The sequence below is a fragment of the Lepidochelys kempii genome, chromosome 7, assembly GCF_965140265.1.
Source record: "Lepidochelys kempii isolate rLepKem1 chromosome 7, rLepKem1.hap2, whole genome shotgun sequence".
NCBI lineage: Eukaryota > Metazoa > Chordata > Testudines > Cheloniidae > Lepidochelys > Lepidochelys kempii.
Window position 1 is genome coordinate 66,185,067 of NC_133262.1, and position 21,116 is coordinate 66,206,182.

At 41.4% G+C, this 21,116-nt stretch overlaps 1 long non-coding RNA gene across 1 annotated transcript; it reads right to left on the reverse strand.

Annotated features, from left to right (window-relative positions):
• Nucleotides 1-287: 287 nt before the first annotated feature.
• LOC140915318 (uncharacterized) lies at nt 288-20,841 on the reverse strand. Its single transcript, XR_012160130.1, has 3 exons — nt 20,668-20,841; nt 3,088-3,357; nt 288-379 (listed from the first exon to the last, which is right to left on the reverse strand). It is a non-coding gene; the product is annotated as an uncharacterized lncRNA (long non-coding RNA).
• Between the last annotated feature and the right edge of the window lie 275 nt (nt 20,842-21,116).

A 21,116-nucleotide genomic window follows, 5' to 3' on the forward strand; every position in this document is an offset into this window, starting at 1 on the left:
CCACATCAGTTGTTTTTTCTTGTATATAGTGTTGGGTATGTGATAGGAGAGCGAGATCATCTGCGAAGTCCAGGTCTTCAAGGATGAAAGGGTGTCCATTTAATGCCTGTTGGCATGTCTTCTGTTGTACACTGCATTACCCAGTCAATGGCAAACTCCTATCACATACCCAACACCATATACAAGAAAAAACAACTTGACTCAACACATTCAACCAGCAAATTGGACTGAAAATCAATCGCAATAAGACAGATATCATGACCTTTAATATTGCCTCACCATCACCAGTACGGATAGAGGATTATGTTCTCACCAATGTAGAAACATTCACATACATGGGCAGCACCATCAGCCCGGATGGTGGAACAAGCCAGGACATCTGGAACAAAATCAATAAAGCCAGGAACACCTTCAGGAGCTTAAATACTGTCTGGAAATCATCAAAATACACCACCAAAACCAAACTCAAGATTTATCAGAGCTGCGTACTTTCAACATTACTTTACAGTGCAGAATGCTGGGGAATTAGAAAGTATGACTTGTCCAAACTGTCTTCATTCCATACAACCTGCCTCAGAAAAATCCTCCGTATCTTTTGGCTCAGAACAGTCTCAAACCAAGATCTATTGACAGAATGCAGCCAAGAGGATCTGAGCACCGTCATTGATAGGAGGCGCTGGAGATGGATGGGCCATGTGCTTTGGATGGAAACTGATTCTATCACCAGAATAGCAATAAGATGGATACTTGAAGGCAAGTGAAAATGACGCCGCCCAAAAACAGCATGGTGAAGAGCTGTGGAAGCCAAGCTGAAAAACCTGGGGCACAGCTGGAGACCCATTGAAAGACTTGCCAGAAACAGACAGAAGTGGAGGAGCTTCATCACCGTCCTAAACGCCAAAGGTGTAATGAGAACACGATGATGACTACATCATTAGGCAAAGCACATGACGTGTCTTGAGTAAAATAGTTTTTTTCTCCCAGTGCCCCAGTTGGTACTATATCCCCGGCCACCAAATGTATTGATCCCAAATAATTATCAGTTCTATATCCCCCTTTATATACGTTCTATTCTGTTTCCTCCCCAAAATCACCCACCTCAGCCCAGTACCTCTTCATCCACCGTGCTTCCCTCAGCCCATCCTGGAGGATCCTCTAGGTGGCTCCCCTTCTTAGTTATCTGGAACTGCCCATCACACCCTCAGAAGGGGTGGGAGGTCTGTTGTCTCACAGACTTTGTCTCTTTTGTAGCTGGTTATATGGCTAAGAGAGTCCTTTCTGCAGTCTGGATGGGAAATGTGACCCCTTTGGTTCCTGAAGTAGATGGGTCTCTCCAGCTTGGGTTTGTGTGGGTTGACTAAAAGAGTGGATCTCCTCTGATTGCTGGCTGATGGAGTAGGTCTCTGGGGTAGGCCTGGTCACTGGGCCAGAGTCAGGCTACAATGGTTGCAGGACTCTCACTCAGTTGCAGCACCAGGTTGGCCCAGCTTCTCCTCCTGATGCACTGCTGGTATGGCCAACCGGGACTACCTGGTGCTCTCCCAGGTGAGAACATAAAATGGTTGTTTCCTTTGCAGCAAGTGCCACTATTGTGAGAGCTGCGGGAGGTGAGCACCAGCTCACTCAATTCTAGTCCCTGAGAGGGCTAGGAATATGAAAGTTAACCTCAGCATATATGGGTTAACTTCCATCTTGTCTACTGTCATCACACCAGTTTGCATGGGACTGTCCTGAGGATATTTGGTGGGGGGGAGGGGGCAAGGACTTGAAAGATGATCATTTGGGATACGCAGCAAACTTAACTCTAATTTTATATAAAAGGAGGGGGAGGGAACTGTAGATTCTTCTCGGACTCCTGCTGCAGGAATGCAGCTGCTTGTTCCAGTCTAACCTAGCATTCTGTTTGTTTTCAAGGCTATCTTTGAAAGGTAAAATTCTAGAAACTTAGTTTTGAAAAAAGAAAATCTCAGTTTACTCCTTTTCATGGGGCCCAAAGGCATCCTCTGTTAACAAGGAACATGTATCTGAGAGTCCCTTCCAGAACAACAGTGGTGGCCGGGGGTACGTCATAAGTGGTGTCACTTCTAACTATCTGTCTCCAGAGGCAACTCCACCCAGCATTTCAGGGTGCCCAGGGGTGTGTATATTTTAGGAATCCTCAGATATTACCAGGTGACAGCTGTTTGTCTTCTGCCCCATCTTAGGAGGTACAACTTAATTTCTTTTGTTTATACTTATTATATACATTCATCTTTCTCTAGTTTACTTTTGTTTTCTCTTTCATTTCAATAAATGTTGTTTTCAGCATGCTGTGATTTCATGCTGTTACCACTCAAGATTAGATTTACCACGCAAGAAAGAGATCTTGGAGTCATTGTCGATAGTTCTCTGAAAACATCCACTCAATGTGCAGTGGCAGTCAAAAAGGTGAACAGAATGTTGGGAATCATTAAGAAAGGGATAGATAATAGGACAGCTATAGGGATATAGGGATAGATAATAGGGATAGATAATAGGATATCATGTTGCCTCTATATAAATCCATGGTACGCCCACATCTTGAATACTGTGTGCAGATGTGGTCGCCCCATCTCAAAAAATAAATATTGGAATTGGAAAAGATTCAGAAAAGGGCAACAAAAATGATTAGGCGTATGGAACAATTTCTGTATGAGGAGAGATTAATAAGACTGGGACTTTTCAGCTTGGAAAAGGGACGGCTAAGGGGAGGTATGATTGAGGTCTATAAAATCATGACTGGTGTAGAGAAAGTAGATAAGGAAGTGTTGTTTACTACTTCTCATAACACAAGAACTAAGGGTCACCAAATGAAATTAATAGGCAGCAGGTTTAAAACAAATAAAAGGAAGTATTTCTTCACATGACGCACAGTCAATCTGTGGAACACCTTGTCAGAGGATGTTGTGAAGGCCAAGACCATAACAGGGTTCAAAAAAGAACTAGATAAATTCATGGAGGATAGGTCTATCTATGGCTATTGGGCAGGATGGGCAGGAATGGTGTTCCTAGCCTCCATTTCCCAGAACCTGGGAATGAGCAACAGGGGATGGATCACTTGATGATTACCTGTTCTGTTCATTCCCTCTGGGACACCTGGCACTGGCTGCTGTCGGAAGACAGGATACTGGACTAGATGGACCTTTGGTCTGACCCAGTAGTGCCGTTCTTATGTTCTTATAGGTGTTATTAGCCAATGTAGGAATATTTGTTTTTTTTCTGTAAATTCTCCTTTACTGAAATCCTTCATCCATAAATCTTCTTATTCTCTTATTACTCACTTGTAGCTTCAGTGAATTCTCTTTTCTGCTCTTGTCTTCATTGTTGTCTTTCCTGTAACTGAAAAAGAAAATAGCTGCTTATAAAAGTACCAGTAAAACAAAACTGGACCGTGAAATAAATGGCACCAAAGGTTAGGATTGTGCAGATTTTTGAAGAATGGGAACAAAGACGCAGGTATCTATTGAATAAGGGTGAAACAGGGAGCTCTGGTTTAATATGCGCACACTGTTGTCTCTATTTGTATTCCTCTGTACTAGCTGCTAAATGTTTGTGAAGTACAAATTGTCCTGAATGAGCATATGTTTTGCTTTTGTCAGCACAGTCTTGAAAAATCCCTGAAGACCTACTGCCTACGTTGGCAAAGCATTTCCTTCTGATTTTTGCTGAAATATCTGCTAGCAAGGATCTCCATTCTGATTTTTAAAACAGGACTCTGCCCCATATTTCAGGTACAAAACAAGAAGCAGGGTTGGGAAAATCCCTTCAGGGAAATAGAATATTGTTTTTCAATCTCCTGACAGTAAAGATACGTTTTAGATATGTCTACATCAATTCCACACATTTCTGATTAGGACAGCATGTCAAGACACGGATGATTGAAAAATGACCTGCGCCTTGAAATTCTAGCTGTCCACTCATTAAGCCCTTGGTTTTCCTTTCAGATCCCTGCAGATAATTGAAATGTACCACTTGAGAATTAAACATTCAATTATTGGAAGCTTTCTTCCTTTGAAAGGTCGAGCAGAGTAGCGAAAGGATTGCTATAGCAGTGCTAATGTTGCTGGTATGGGGGGAAGAGGTGAGCATCTGCATGGTGAAGGCATACACAGTTCTAGTGTGATTTAGCAAAATATTTTAGGATAAAGAGGTTTGTTATTTTTTTATTTCCAGCTCTCTTACGGCTTGATCCAAAGCCTATTGAAATCAATGGGAGTCACTCCACTGCCTTCACTGGGCTTTGAATCCTGTACTTATGCACATGCTTAATTTTAAATCAGTGGGACTACTCTTATGCTTAGAGTTAAGCATGTACATAAAAGCTGACAGGATCAGGTCGTTGGAGAGTATGACATGAACAGGAGTGCTGTTCACTAGAAAAGGCTTTGGAATATGTGTCACCTAAATGCTATTGACTCCATAGTTTACACTGGTGGAAGATGTTTCTACCCACAAATATGTCACATGGAGTATATGGTACCAGCACTACTGCTGGGTGCATTTTTAATGTCTGGCTTGGAAATTCTAGAAGAAGCACTTCACTTCTGGCCTGGCTAAAAGTACTGTGGCTAATCCTCAAAACACACACGTGAGCTGGGTAAATACAATTACCCAGGTATTAACCACCTGTATTTGTAACTCAGGGAACTGGCATGTGCTGTATAGAAAATTAGTAGTAGTAAAATTCAGAATTGATGAAGTACATATGGAAGTGTGGTAATTTTCACTAGAAATCTGTTTAAAATCTATAGTCATGAACATGAACAATTTGTCTAATAAATAAAACAGCATGTGACTTGGAGAACAGACACAAGCTTTAGGGTGGCCCTGTTAATTAAAGTGGCTTGCCTTAGTTACTAAAGAAATAATGGAGAGTGCTAGTTTACACCGGCAGAGAATCTGGCCCAATATGTTTTCATACACACTGGAAATTCATAGTGATTTAGGGCTTTAGCTCTGGATGCTTTTGTGTTGAAAAAGGCTTAATGAACAGCAATGTGGAGAGGTGGGGGGACAATTTGGGACCTAACTATAACAAGACTAGATCTAGGCTCAGGATGGAATCAGGGACAAGTGTAGAGGTGAGCAGAATCAAAGGTTTGGAAAAAAAAATCAAGGCATTGGACTAGTGACTGTGAGTATGACATTGTTTATATTACAGTTGTGTTAGAACTTGTGTTGCTAAGTCTTGCAATTTTATCCCATGTTGTCATAAATATAAAGGGAAGGGTAAACCCCTTTGAAATCCCTCCTGGCCAGGGGAAAGCTCCTCTCACCTGTAAAGGGTTAAGAAGCTAAAGGTAACCTCGCTGGCACCTGACCAAAATGACCAATGAGGAGACAAGATACTTTCAAAAGCTGGGAGGAGGGAGAGAAACAAAGGGTCTGTGTCTGTATGCTGGTTTCTGCCAGGGATAGACCAGGAATGGAGCCTTAGAACTTTTAGTAAGTAATCTAGCTAGGTATGTGTTAGATTATGATTTCTTTAAATGGCTGAGAAAAGAATTGTGCTGAATAGAATAACTATTTCTGTCTGTGTATCTTTTTTGTAACTTAAGGTTTTGCCTAGAGGGGTTCTCTATGTTTTTGAATCTAATTACCCTGTAAGATATCTACCATCCTGATTTTACAGGGGGGATTTCTTTATTTCTATTTACTTCTATTTTTATTAAAAGTCTTCTTGTAAGAAAACTGAGTGCCTTTTCATTGTTCTCAGATCCAAGGGTTTGGGTCTGTGGTCACCTATGCAAATTGGTGAGGCTTTTTATCCAACATTTCCCAGGAAAGGGGGGTGCAAGTGTTGGGAGGATTGTTCATTGTTCTTAAGATCCAAGGGTCTGGGTCTGTAGTCACCTAGGCAAATTGGTGAGGCTTTTTACCAAACCTTGTCCAGGAAGTGGGGTGCAGGGTTTTGGGAAGTATTTTGGGGGGAAAGACGCGTCCAAACAGCTCTTCCCCAGTAACCAGTATTAGTTTGGTGGTGGTAGCGGCCAGTCCAAGGACAACGGGGGGAATATTTTGTACCTTGGGGAAGTTTTGACCTAAGCTGGTAAAGATAAGCTTAGGAGGGTTTTTTCATGCAGGTCCCCACATCTGTACCCTAGAGTTCAGAGTGGGGGAGGAACCTTGACACATGTCTTGTAAAATCTGGTGCTTTTCTTAAAGCCCCATCTCCTGGAATAATCTCTCTCTCTTCTAAATATACTTTGGGGCCAAAACGTCATAACATGTCAATGGGGCATCCCTAAAGGCATCACCTGTCCCATGCATATACCCCTCCACTGAACTTTGCCTTGGTCATTGTGTTTAGCAGAGACTTAGGGAGCAGCTTTTTTTTTTTTCTTTTTCTGCCAGAGCGATTTTGTAAAATGTCTCAAAAGATGCATTTTCCTTCACAAAGATGCTGCAGAAATCTTATCAGGTATAGGTATCTTTAAGATACTTTTCTGCCAATGGAACTATCAAGGTACAAATGGCCACCATCCTTCTGGGCGGAGGGAATTCACAATAGCAGTAAGGGGCTGACTATAACAGAATTGCATAAATGTTGATGCTACAATGTAACCAGAAAAATGAACTGAGTAAAGGAGCTTTCTGATAACAATTATGTCTTGTTAAGACATCACGCAAGCTACATATATTTTAATGACAATACTTGATATGAGCAGAATATTCAGTGGGTGAGCAGAGTGGATTAAGTAGGTAGCAGAGTCACGAGATGCGTAGATGTTGGGTTGAAGCTATTGGAATCCATAGTCCTTTCAGTATGTTACCTCTTGCAGTTATGTGAGTTCTGTTGAAGTGTGTGTGTAATTCTTTGATCTCTCTATTTCACAGCAGAGCCGTGTGTGGGCAAAAGCTTCATTCTCAGTGGCAGCAAGAGCTATATTTCCAGCATTACTCTTTCTTAAAGATCTAAAAGAGGGTCAGGTAAGGTAAGCCACACATTTTTTGTCACATTAACTACTAAGTGATCTTTATCACACATTGCAAAGAAAAGAGCAGCCTGTCTTCAAACTTGCTTAGGGGCAGTAGGGAGGAACAGAAGCAAAAGACACACTTCTAAATGAAAACCAGTTAACTGTAACAATCATGTTGTTGATGGTTTGACTACTGGTCCACATGTCTGTTGCAATATGTACTTCCTGCCCTGAGCCTCCTTGCAGGCCTAGTTAACCTTTAGTTGCAGAGCATCAGACAGTTTAGGAATGTTGTCGGGGGAAAAATAGTTCACTAAATGTTTGATCATTGGGAACTGCATAGTTGTATGTGTATAAAATGCCATGTGAGTTCCTACCACTCAATGGATGTGTTTTGAATGGCATAAACAACAGTAGTAATTTGCAGTCATTTCAGAATTTGTTTTTCCCACTCCTTAATTGTTAGCTATATAATAAGAAGCAGATTTTTTCCCCCTGCAATTCAAATGTCTCCTTTAATATGTTTTGTATCTTGATGGACAAAAGAGTGTATTTGCTCTTCCGCTTGCTTGAATGCTTTTAGGGAGGGGAAAAGAAATCTCAGCTTTGATGTATTGTGAATAGGCTGGTGTGAGTCTGGAGGATTATAGTTTGAGTTGCTGGGCTCACCATCTGGGAGAATAATTTAATTAATTAATTTTTAAAAATGAACTGTGGAAGTCCCTGGGGTCAGCAGGGCTTGATAGAACATTCACCAGGAATCTAAGTTGAAAGTACCTCATTGGCATTCTAGTTTTATTTACCAGTGGGAGTGTTTCCAGATCTAACGTAGCAGCATCCAGATTCACTGCCTATATATCCCTACTATAGTTAACAATATTTCAAGTCTCTAAATCAGACAATGTAAAATGTACAGTTTAAGTTCTTGCTTCTCAGAGCTCAGTGTCCTGGCTTCTAGAGAGTAGGAGCTTCTGAAGAGAGGACCTCTTGTCCTCCTCTGTCTTCCTTCTCGGCTTGTTTAAATGTAATGAGGCCAGCTGTCTTTTCTAGCTCAACCAGCCCTAATGTTCAGCTCTTTTCTTTTTAGCCAGATACCAGAGAGAGAAATTCCCTCCTGCTCATCAGGAGTTCTGCTTCCAAAGAATTATGAAAACCAATTAGTATCTGGATCACAGTTCAGTATAGATACACTGGTAGCTGTAACTGGCTTCCTGGGCAGCAAGTGCGCTGGCTTGTAAAAGCACTACATTGATTGCATGGCTCATGGGGTTTTATTCTGATGTACCAAATGGGACAGGGTTCTTCCAGCCCAAGAGCATTCCCTGAAAGAATCCCAAGGGGGCCTGTACACCCTGTCAGAAAGACTTACTGAGTTGTTTATTTTCCTGCTTTATCAAATGTTGTTTTCTGCTGTTCAAAAACATGATTTGTTCATATTACTACATGATGAGCCTTACTAAGGACTCAGAGGAATGGGGATTCCTTCTTGTGGTATCCTAACTCATTCAACTCAGTGGTAATATATTAGACCATGGTGAAATTAATTACTGAGTTTGTGTGGTTAGTTCAAACACTCTCCAGCTGGGAATGAGCCATATAACATTCTTGCAGCATCAGTTGAAAGGGCTGGGTCATATGTTAAGTATTATCTGCTTTTACACTCCAAAACAAAAGGAAAATAAACAAAACAAGGGACATATGCACATACTGACGTGGTACTAAAGGTTTTTGATCGCTTTGGTACACCAGTTTGCCTGCCCATAGATCATACCAGGATAGAGAAGGGAGTACCTGGATTCACTGCAGCTCTAGAGGAATGTTCAGAAATTTCACTGCAAACACAGGGGCATTACACCAATCTGGCAAGGAGCTGTAGAAAGGCAATGCCAAGTTGTGTAGTATTTGCTAGTGAGGATACTATCAGTTGTTTTTCCTCTGACAGCCAAGTTTGTAAAAGTTGAATTTGATGTCAAGATAAAGCCAAGTTTTTCTCTGTTCCTCTGTTTTTTCAAGTATGTGGAAGGGCAGTGAAAGGTCTTCCATCCCTCTTGCACACTAACTACCTCCATAATGCTGCTCTCAGCCTTTACTGCATAGGATGTGAAGGATCAGTGTGGGGAGTAAAATCCACTCCTCATATGGGCAGCATGGAGGATAGGCCTATGACAGAGTGCTTGAGCCCAGAGCTGACTCAGCGTTCTGGTCACTACGATACTGGGTATTTCCCTCCCAGAGTGGATTTAATTGGGGCTGAAGGGCTTAATTAGACAGGACACTGACCAGCCCATCAGGTGGGAAGAGTTAAAAGTCAGGAAGGAGGTGCAAAGGGGAAAGATGGCAGGGACCAAGGGTACAGGATCTCAGGACGGGGAGATCTTGCCTTCTCCTTCTCCAGAAAGTGGGCTAAGGCTGAAGTTTACTTCCAGTTGTATGTTGCTGCACAATGCTGTACTGGTGAACAATAAATAACACATGGGTGTTTATAAACTTGAAAGTGTCCACTTGGTGGTGGTGGTGGTCCAAAGAGTGGAGTAGGAAGCCTGTTACAAGGCTGCAGGACAACCAGCGTGTCCCACCTTGCACCATTTTGTTGAATAACAGTCCTTAACCGTCTACTTATTTTGCTGGATTGTATTTCTTTGGAATCACACAAGATGGACACTTCAGGTCTTCTCCAGTGTCCCAGAAAGGGTTGCTGGAATTACAGCTAATGTGGAATCCACATTATAGGTAGCTGCTATAAATCGGCCTCTGCTCAGTTAGAGGCAGGTACATTTATACTGGGTTTTTAAGAACTATTGGAGGCAAATCTTTCCTCCTGATATTTATTCACTGAAAATAAAGCATGCTGAAAGCGGCATTTCTAACATACTGACTTCCACGCATCTTTATAAAACAATGTAGAATGTATGTTTATCAACGTTACACAGTATAAACAAGGAGTTATTGCATGGAGATGGGGACTCTGAAAATTACTTCAGTGGTAGTACTACTCAATCCATGACACTGAAGCCCCCACCTAACTCTCTGGGGCTCTGCTCATGTGTTTTGTGGAGTCCGTGTACTTGATTGGTGCTAATCTCCCAGAAACATGGAGACAGTTAACACTTAGCAGACAAGATGGACTAGATCAGATGACCGTGAATGAAAGAAGAAGAGAATAAATACCATGGTGCTGAATAATCTCAGGATGGCACAAAATAATCACTATGCTTGCATTGCAAGTATTATGGTGCGACATTAACATGAGTGGCCATGTTGCAGTGCCATGATACAAACATCACAGCAGTGTCAAAATGTCCTTCTTTGGTTATTTTTGGCTCTTTGCAATTCTGTGTGAGTAAATGGCTCTCCCAGGCTCTCACTGCTTTAGTGTATAGCCCCAGAGACTAGAAAGCCAATAATGCTAACTGTGCTAGGAATATCGTTTACTGTAGAGTTGCCTTTGTGTGGTTAACAACTTGCTTAACGGTACTTTGAAGTACAATAGAAAACAGATATTTATTAAGTGCCTTTCAGAAAAAAACATAGTTAATGGTATTTTTCAACATTTAATCACAACATCAATTAGTGGAGTCAATTAAGAATTAAAGAGAAATTATCCCATTCAGTATCACAGCCAAATAGTTGTGACTGAACAATCCAGTCTTTGACACGACGTTAAAATATAGCCCTCTGTTGTGTTTGTACCGATCTATTTTATATCCTGTCATTATCCAACCAACAAAACACCCTGTCCATCAGAGACAGTGTGTCCCTGGGAGAGTTTTACTGCTTTGCGACATAAAGTGAGTAATTTGTTAAGTGTTCAAACTGTATTTACGGTATAGGGTAGGGATGTGTCAGCTAAGGGAGCGATCAGAACCATTGTGTGTAATGGATTTGGTCTAAACCTGAATTTACCAGTGGATGGCTTTTTGAACAGTCTGCTATAATAATTCGTTTTTGGCAAAGAGGTCCCAGTAATGATATATCTTAAAATATTCCCAATGAAATACCATGGAGCAATCTGGTCACTGATTCCTTGCATAGGAAGACCATCAAAAAATAGGTGGGAAGAAAAAAAAAAGATTTTAGAGAAAAATGGTGATTAATGGAGAGGAAAAGCAGGAAGCAAGGGAAAAATGGAATGGAGAGAAAGAGAAAAGCAAATGGCAAGAGAAATACAGAGGGACAAAACTAGGAAGACATAAACCAAGGAAATGAAGCAAATTAATCCAGGCATCAGGAGAAAAAAGAACAAAGAGCAGAAGAATAAGCTAAATACAGATGACAAAAGGAGGAGGAAAAACAAGGAAACAAAAGGAACAATGTGGAAGTGAAGAAAAGTGGAGGATGGCTGGCGAGGGAGATGAAGAGTGATAGACATAGAGGGCCATATCTTCAACCGGTGTATAATGAATGGCAAAGCAGCATAGGCTTTTAAAGAGCTGTGATAGTTAACATCAGCTGAGGATCTGGTCTGGTGTCTCAGTTTACTGGGAGAGCTTCTTGAAAGAATGCTGTAAGTTGAAAATTTGACTTTTTTATATCCCACGTTTGAGCACTCAAATTGCCACGTCCAGTGCCTAAAGCAGGTATGTGGGTTTGGGCACTTGGTGTAAACAAGCGTGTTTGAAAACCAGGCACCCTACTGACTTTGCCCACATTGCACAAGCATTTACACTAGACTAAATTAAACAAAAAAAAAATCAAATTGCAGTCAGACTATGCATTATACCTATTTCAAAACCTGGGATTAATTCTATGAGGCTATTCCAAAACTCTGGTCAGCAATCTGGAAGGGATCTTCCCAGAGCATTGCAACGGATACAAAAATAACGAGAGAAAAATGAGGAAAAGGGAGGCAGATGGCAAAAAGGAAAGGAAAGGCAGAATAACAAGTTAGACAAATGTTTACTCCATAGAATGAGCCTATGGAAATGACTAATGTCCACACGGAATGTCAGTGTTTTACCATGCATTGATCTTGGCAAATGGGAAAAGAAACTACCCTCTTTTCTGAGTATTATGATACATTTGTCATATATTCCTGCTGTTTTATGAATGGATCCATACAACCCCAGCCTGGGCTAGGAAATTTTGATGCTTTTCTGGCACACAAAAACATAGTGAACATGATTTGCCTAGATTGCACTTTTGGTATGAAGCCTAGAATGAACAAGAAATCTGTTTTATTGAAGAGGTTGTTTTGCTCAAGGATAGTAACTCCTATAATAAGAGAGCTGAAAAATGTATTTAATCTCTTCTGCAAAAGACCATGTGGGGTTTTCCCCTGAGTAGAAATATATTTTTTCTCCCTCAAGAGACCCTCACAAAATCTAAACCCACAAATAATTATATGCTTGTCCTGAGTATATTTTTGATCAGGTTCATAGAATCATAGAATATCAGGGTTGGAAGGGACCCCAGAAGGTCATCTAGTCCAACCCCCTGCTCAAAGCAGGACCAATTCCCAGTTAAATCATCCCAGCCAGGGCTTTGTCAAGGCTGACCTTAAAAACCTCTAAGGAAGGAGATTCTACCACCTCCCTAGGTAACGCATTCCAGTGTTTCACCACCCTCTTAGTGAAAAAGTTTTTCCTAATATCCAATCTAAACCTTCCCCACTGCAACTTGAGACCATTACTCCTCATTCTGTCATCTGCTACCATTGAGAACAGTCTAGAGCCATCCTCTTTGGAACCCCCTTTCAGGTAGTTGAAAGCAGCTATCAAATCCCCCCTCATTCTTCTCTTCTGCAGGCTAAACAATCCCAGCTCCCTCAGCCTCTCCTCATAACTCATGTGTTCCAGTCCCCTAATCATTTTTGTTGCCCTTCGCTGGACTCTCTCCAATTTATCCACATCCTTCTTGAAGTGTGGGGCCCAAAACTGGACACAGTACTCCAGATGAGGCCTCACCAATGTCGAATAGAGGGGAACGATCACGTCCCTCGATCTGCTCGCTATGCCCCTACTTATACATCCCAAAATGCCATTGGCCTTCTTGGCAACAAGGGCACACTGCTGACTCATATCCAGCTTCTCGTCCACTGTCACCGCTAGGTCCTTTTCCGCAGAACTGCTGCCTAGCCATTCGGTCCCTAGCCTGTAGCTGTGCATTGGGTTCTTCCGTCCTAAGTGCAGGACCCTGCACTTATCCTTATTGAACCTCATCAGATTTCTTTTGGCCCAATCCTCCAATTTGTCTAGGTCTTTCTGTATCCTATCCCTCCCCTCCAGCATATCTACCACTGCTCCCAGTTTAGTATCATCCGCAAATTTGCTGAGAGTGCAATCCACACCATCCTCCAGATCACTTATGAAGATATTGAACAAAACCGGCCCCAGGACCGACCCTTGGGGTACTCCACTTGATACCGGCTGCCAACTAGATATGGAGCCATTGATCACTACCTGTTGAGCCCGACAATCTAGCCAGCTTTCTACCCACCTTGTAGTGCATTCATCCAGCCCATACTTCCTTAACTTGCTGACAAGAATACTGTGGGAGACCGTGTCAAAAGGTTCCATCCTTCCATTCAAGCATTAAACAGACACTGTAGTGTGAACGATTGCATGTTGTTAGAAGCTCCATCTCCATCAAGAGCTGCACAGAGGAAGCCATTTGCAATGCTCAGAAAGTTTTATTGGTCTTACCAAACCCAGGAACTATGCTACATATTCTTCTGCCATCTTTTGGCACCTTATCTATTAACTAACTGTGACAGATATTCCAATGTCTTTTGGGAGATCTCACCGAATTAAGTTTATGTATCACTACGAGCCAGGGATTGCAGGTAATTCCATGGGGTAGGGTAAGAATAGTCTTTCCAAGAACTAAGAACAGTACGGGATGCTTAGGCAAATTCACTCAGGTTGTAACACCTTCAAAGGTACCAGCTCTTGAGGAGTTTCAGCTATACATGTTCAAAGTGAATTCTCCAGGGGCCAACAGACAAAGAAAGGACTTGTGGATAAACAGCCTGAGGTTAAACTGATTCAGGGCCTTCCTTCTGATCCTGCAAACAGATGGGACCTTCTGACCTAGAGGAAGGTCCCAATCCTTAGAGAAGGGTTGGAAGGACTGACACCAACCGGATCCCTTGTAGAGATGGGGCTGGGGGGTGATCTCTGGTAAGCTTATTCGAGTGCATATAGTTTTTTATTGTTTTAAATATGTTTTCTCTGTAAGAATAAATGTGTTTGTTTAGGAAAAGCTGGGTGATAACTTAACTTAACTATTTATATCCTCTGAAGAGAAAAGCAAAGCAGGCCTCCTTTGGGGAGTCTGCCTTGCTGGGGAACTCGCACTGTAGGCAGAGAACTCTGCCACCTGGAAATACCTGGTCAGGAGGGAGAGAAATGCACATCTCCCCCCAAGACAGGTGATGGCTGATGAGCCGAGAGCCTTGAGTGGGTGTGCTTGCTGGACCACGAGGAGGAAATACAGGTACAGTTGACCTGAACTGTGACAATAACTGTGACATATTGGATGTGCTACAAACAGAAGCATGGCACTTCTGGAAGCATTCCTAATTGGGCTGCATATATATGGGTTGTGGAAGGAGGGGGCCAGCTAGCTGGGATTTAGCCGTAACTCCATCTCCACTATGCACTGATCTTTAGAAGCAGAACAGCTCTGGGAAGGGCTGAGTAGCGAATAGGGTATAGCAAGTGCCATGGCAATTGTGTGCAGGCCAGCACAGCCTTGGAGATATTATATGTGTTTCTTCTATAGGCAAAGACAACTGCACTTCTTCCCCACTGTACTGTATCTTGCAGAGCCGTAGGTATGGGCTGTAGGATGTGAAGGGAAGTGTTTGAAACTCCATCACTAGGGGACTTCTTAAAATTTATCTGGACAAAATATCAGAATGTAATATAGAGAAAAATCCTTGAAAAAAGCATTGAAATATAGGTAAGAAGACTATATATACAGATATATCACTAAAATATAAATTAAACTTTGAAAGAACAGAAGATGGGACTGTTGAATAAACATTTGTTTTGCTGAGTAGTTGAAGCTCATTGTCAATCTTTAGGAAGTGAAGGCTTGTGTGTCATGTTTTTCTTTCTTCTTTTTGGCACACAACTTTGTATTTCTAAAGAAGAAAAATTTGCCTGATATATCAACACAAGCTCATCCATTTAGGTGTCTGACAATGGTGAATAAGAAGCAAATTTTTCTCTGCTTTTATGTCTTCTAATACTGAACAAGGAATTTTATCAGAAAATTGTGTTTTCATGAAAACTATTTTGTCTCCTTTTGTCATATACGTCACTGTAGTATGTCTGCCTCAGATCTGTCCTGACTGGCTTTCTGCTACAGATTTAAAGAACAGTATGCACTTCCTCATATATTTCAATCCTTAATTTATTGTAAAATTTTATTATGGCCTGATTCTGAGAGTAGGAGGCCTAATGAGAAAAGCAGCTTTTTCAGTAATGCTTATGACACGTGGAACTATACTTCCATTGCAGCAGTAGGAGTAGAAATTGTTTGTACCTAGGTTTGTATTTTAAGAAGCTTGCTTTTGAGCTATTCCAATCCTTAATTTTATTTTCCCACCCTAGACATTCCTGAAGTAAGCCTTATGGGCCAAAAGGTAAGAATATGGGTCGGAATGGGTGAAGAGTACAAAGATGATCTCCCACTGTAGAACTGGGAGTGTAGTTCTGTTACAGAATGAACATATCCCTGATATCTGTCTCAGAAATTTCTAATGCAAACTTGCCTGGATTAGAGCACAGGAAATGCTACTGCTGCGATGTTTCCTATTTACTTACATTCTAACGAGGAATGCCTGCTGTACATATTCTTAACATATGTTAACCTCTCTGCCTCAGTTCTTGCCAAGAAACTGTCACAAAGGTATTTAACAGAAACCACATAGGAAGTATTCCCGTTGTACTGGAGTGCATGATGCAATTAATTGGGCATGTACAATAGGAGGGTGAAGATATACCGTCCTCCGTTTGTCTAATGTTTAAGTAAAGTATGTGATAGTTTGCATCATAATCATAGTCCTTTCAGGTGTAGACATGAATCAAATGAATAGTTGATTTCCAGCAAGACAATAATAATATTAATAAAAATGAAACCAAACAAGCCAATACAAAATATAATCCAGTGTGAGACCGTACGCAAGCCAACACCACCACCACAGTGCAGATTTTCACAGGGCCACATTGTCAACATGCAAAGCAAGCACAATTAATATCGTCCATTTTTTTTCTGAGGGTCTCAGCTAAAGCCATAACTGCTTTTGAAAACATAGATGTGTTTTAAATGTCTTCAGACAAAGGAAATCATTGTGGGTCTGATCCAGCTCCCTTGAAATTGATGGGATGTTTGAGCATCCAGTTCAGTGGAAACAGGATAGGGCCTATATGTTTTGAGAAGCTGAGAAACTCTATCTTTTAATGGAAGAGTGTGGATGGGTGGGGGGAAAAGTGGGAAGGAGTGCTTTTTGAATGGCCTGTATGGGATCTTTTAACATTAGCATCTGTTTTCAGAAGCCTGCAACTATGTGCTGTACAAAAATATTTGCTTTGTGGGGCAAACCAAAGAGAAAAGAGGAGATCAACACATATCACGGGAACTGTGTTTCAGACTGAATATATAGAGAGCGAGATTGGGCAGGAAGTATCCGATCTTGCCATTTTCTTTTGGTAAACAAGTTAGTGTTAGCTGGTAAATGATTTTTTTTCTGGGTTACACCCTCTTCTAGATCTGAGTCTTTTTTTGAATATCAACAAGTTACCCCAGCTCAGGAATGTTGACAACTACAAGAAGCCCAGTTATAGTCCAGAGTGGATCAGATGAAACCCTCTTTTAGTTGGTAAGGAGTGACTGATCAGACTATTCTTGAGGAAATTGGCACTGAGGGGATGTTTCTGAAAAGATGTAAAGATTTTTGAGCACCCCATTGCGTTGCACCTTGTGGTGTTGTGCACACCAGTGTAAAGTGAATTGAGAGTGGGTGTGAAACACTACTAGATCACTACTCCCACTTTTCTTTCACTTCACATGGGTATACATGATTTCACAAAGTGCAGAACAACAGAATCAGGCCCTTTGTTTTTATTGTTATGCTTATATTACACAAGGGGTTTATTATAATGGTACATTTTAATCCAAAATAATATCAAAACTATAGCTGCACACCTTTCAATGACACCGTACAGTACTGAGGCAATATCTTTTACTGGACCAATTTCTGTTGGTGAGAGAGACAAGCTTTCAATCTTACACAGAGCTTGTCTCTCTCACCGACAGAAGATGGTCCAATAAAAGATATGACCTCACCCACCTTGTCTCTCTGATATCCTGGGACCAACACAGCTACAACAACATTGCACACCATGAATTATTGTTAATATGGCACTTCTTACAAAATAACAATAATGATCGTAAGAAAAATAAACCAAAGATTAAGTCACAAATGTTAACTAAGCGATAATTTCAGTTTGTCTAAATCAGCATAGCTCTATTTAAATTAGTGTAGCTATGGAGCTGCACTTGCTACACACAAAGTTGCAACTAGATACTTGGCTTTACAATTTATAGCCATTTGAAAGAATAGCGAAGAAGTTATATTTGGAAGAGAGCTGGCTGCTGACAAGGATAAACTAACATGAAGCCTACAAAACAAATGGCAAGACTACAGAGTTATATGGATTGTTTATTCATATATCCTAATCCTAAAGATGGAAGACTTAATATTTATATCTTTTTTAAAGGCTGGGGGAGGGGCTGTAGAGAATAATAATTTGTAGAATCTTCAGTTTACATTGGAATAAAGGGAATGACTTGAGCCATATGTGATTAGTTAGGATTAGACTGTTCCTAACTCTGGTAGAGCTGTGCAGGGGAATAGTGGGGAGTACAGTCACTTATAGTAGCAATGGGACATAGGTCTGCACCACAATATTTAGCTCCATATAAAGTTCAGAACCATTTGGCTCTGAGATTTTGGTTTGGCCAAGTGCTGAGTTAGGAGTTGTATCTAGGTATCCACTTTAATACCAAACTTAACCTCAGTTTCACTGCCTTCCGTTGCTCTCTAAACTTTGGAAACCCTCACTTTATGTATATAAAGGTAGCTGCAGAAGCTTTACATTATGAATGTACATCTGATGGCAGAAGTCCAACTCTCAAGTCTTGTGGCTATCTCATAAATTCTATGGTAATGCTTAAAATGGTGTTGCCTGACTATACAGATCCATAGGGGTTTCCTTTACATTCCTTTAACATTAGTTTCCAGAACTGGAATGCTGCTAACTTTCTAATAGTACTTGAAATATCTTAAGTAATATTTTAAACAAAATCTATTAGGTTAAATTTCCTGCATATCCTTCACAGAAAGACTCTCCTTACTGTACATATGTAATATTTGCATCAAATTTAGGGGTTCACCACAACATTTGCACTCCTTTTGTGCACACATTCATTCTTCTCTGAAATTCAAAGGTGATTTCTTAATCTACAGACTGGCCCTAAATGTCTTGTGTGCAGTGTTGCCAATTCTTGCGATTTTATCATGAATCTCATGATATTTGGTGTGGGTTTATTTTTCCTTACAGCACTTGGAATTCTGTGATTAGGTAAAAAGCTCATCTTGCCTTTGTGTGTGTGTGTGTGTGTGTGTATTATTACTCCTGGGGGCATTCTGCACCAAAAAATTAAAAATGTTGCACACACAATATTTTAAAATTCTGCAAATTTCATTTGTCAAAATAACACTACATAATCACGGCAGTTTCAATTATTTTGGTAATTTATTTCAAAATACCTGTCAGCAAGTACGTCTGTAACAATACACACACACACACACATTCCTGCAGGAGTAGAGAGTTAAAGAAACCCCTATGACAATCCAGTTCCTGTTTCCCTGCCCCAAGCCCAGCTAGGAGCCAGACACCCACAACCCCTCCCCCTCAGAGACCAGGGATCCAGAGGGAGAAACAACCGAATGCTTGGTCCCAGCCTTGCATGGAGTTTCCTGCACACCACGCTCTTTTTCCCTCAGGACATGCTGGGAACTGCAGCTGCCAGGAACCCTCTAGCTCCCTCTGCCTCCCCCAGGCAGTGTCTTCTATATGCAAGCTGAGCTCTGATGGGTCCAGTGGTCCCTAGTGGCAGCTAGCAGCACTGCAGTCCATTTCTGTGGGGGAAAGGAAATTCTGCGCAAACGTTAATTTCTGCAAAATTCTCCACTGTGTGGTGGTGCAGAATTCCCCCAGGAGTATACTTTCTCTTCTGTCTGAGAAGACAGAGCCTGCCCCACTCCTACCTCCTCAGAAACACCCCGATCCTTGCCCCTCCATGCCAAGCGTGCCGCAACAGCGAGCAAGAGGGACCAAGTGTCACTCTCTCACACGTACGACTGCCCACCCCATCTCCCCAGCAGTGACTTACGTTTCTACCAGCTGTTCCAGGTGCCCAAACCAACCTTCCTATGCTGCCAGGGAGGGGCACATGAACACTCTTGCAGCTTCCCTTTGCTTCCCCGTCAGAAATAATTTTTCTGTGGGGCAGCAAAAAAAATCTGCGGGAGACATGAATTCTGTGCACACGCAGTGACACAGAATTCCCCCAGGAGTAATATATATCATTTTAAAAGGCAAGATTCTAGCTCTCTTAGTTGTGGACAAAAGGTTGAAAATGTGACTTAGGTGTCCCCAAAGCACTCAAAACACCAGGTAAATAAAAATAATACCATTTAAAAAAATTACAATATTTAAGCCAATGCCAGGAACTGTTGGGGGCCTGCCTCATGATTTTTGACCACTTGGGGTTTTCAATTTTGTGTGTGTGTCTCAGTTGAATTCTTCCCAATTGGAATGAAAACTCCACAGATCTCTCTCTCCACATCCAAACACTGCTTCCATGCTGAGTCTGTAGATCCTTCTAGCTAGCACCTCTCACTCCTCTTTTAATAGTTGATTCACTGTCCTTAAGCCCTGATCCTACAACTGACTGTACAGGCACACCTCTTGGGGACCCTCATTGTAGGCAATGGGGCTATGCATGAGTGCTAGAGTGGGTCCACACACAGTCAGTTGCAGGACTGGGGTATTGATTTAACTGGTCAAATAGAAAATCTTGCTGGATTCCAACATGTTTCAGGTTTCAGACTCAGCCAAGGTGTCTTAGCCTTCCATCTTTTGCCATCTGGCTGAATCCAATAAAAACTCCCCTCAGATCTTATATATATGAATTCTGGTTAGCTCAGATCCTGGGATGAAATTGTGAGAGACTTACAGAGAGGCATACTCTTAAAGGTAGCTTCTTCCCTGGCTTTGAGCAGCTTGTGAGTCTGTTCAGTAACTACCAACACCATTTTTCATTCTTCTAGGTGCTTGTAGCTGTGTTCTCTGCACATGCACAGAAATGCATATGATTGAAACAAATCCCTTCTCCTTTCCACTGCCACTTCCCTTTCTCCAGAGTGAACTACAGCAGCTTCTTTTAAAAAGTAGGTTAGCTGTAGAAGTAATTGTGGGTGCAATTTTATAGGCTTGCTTATTTATTTATTTTACGAAATTCTTTGAAAGCATGAAGATTCAAAATGAGATTGCTGCTACCGGTAACAGTGAAGTTGTGATACAGCTGTAAATGCCCGCACAAGGCCAGCCAACTTCCTGTGTGTTAACTATTAATTGATCTCTGTCATAGTCTGCTGTGCACTGTAACTATTTGCGTGCATACAGCTCAAGCTGACATTGGAATCGCTTCTTACCTTCTCAGCTGAAACCCTGTTCTGAGGTTCTGAATAGGATATTGCGTGTGATTTTTGAAGCTGTACTCTGGTCTGTTACTTCATCTTCTTATGGAATTGGCTGGCATTCCTGGGTCTGGGAGCTATGCATCTTAGCTGTCATGCCATCAGGAGTTCCATGCACATTCTGCCCTAAGCTGTCTCTGCAGGATGTGAAGACTAAGTGAACTTTGGTTTCTAGCTAGCCAAGCTTACAGTGAGGCTCAAATGAACAGAGGGAATGGGGATGATGGAGAAAAGCAGGATAATCTGGGAAGCTCTGTGTAACTGGAATATCTCTGGCTTTATGTATTTGGCCATTCTTTATGGGGGTTTGAGCATTTTCCAGTAATGTTGCTTTTGTACATGTTAATATATATGTGGAATATCCATATATAAAATATATATTTCAAGTATTTGTTGCATACTTC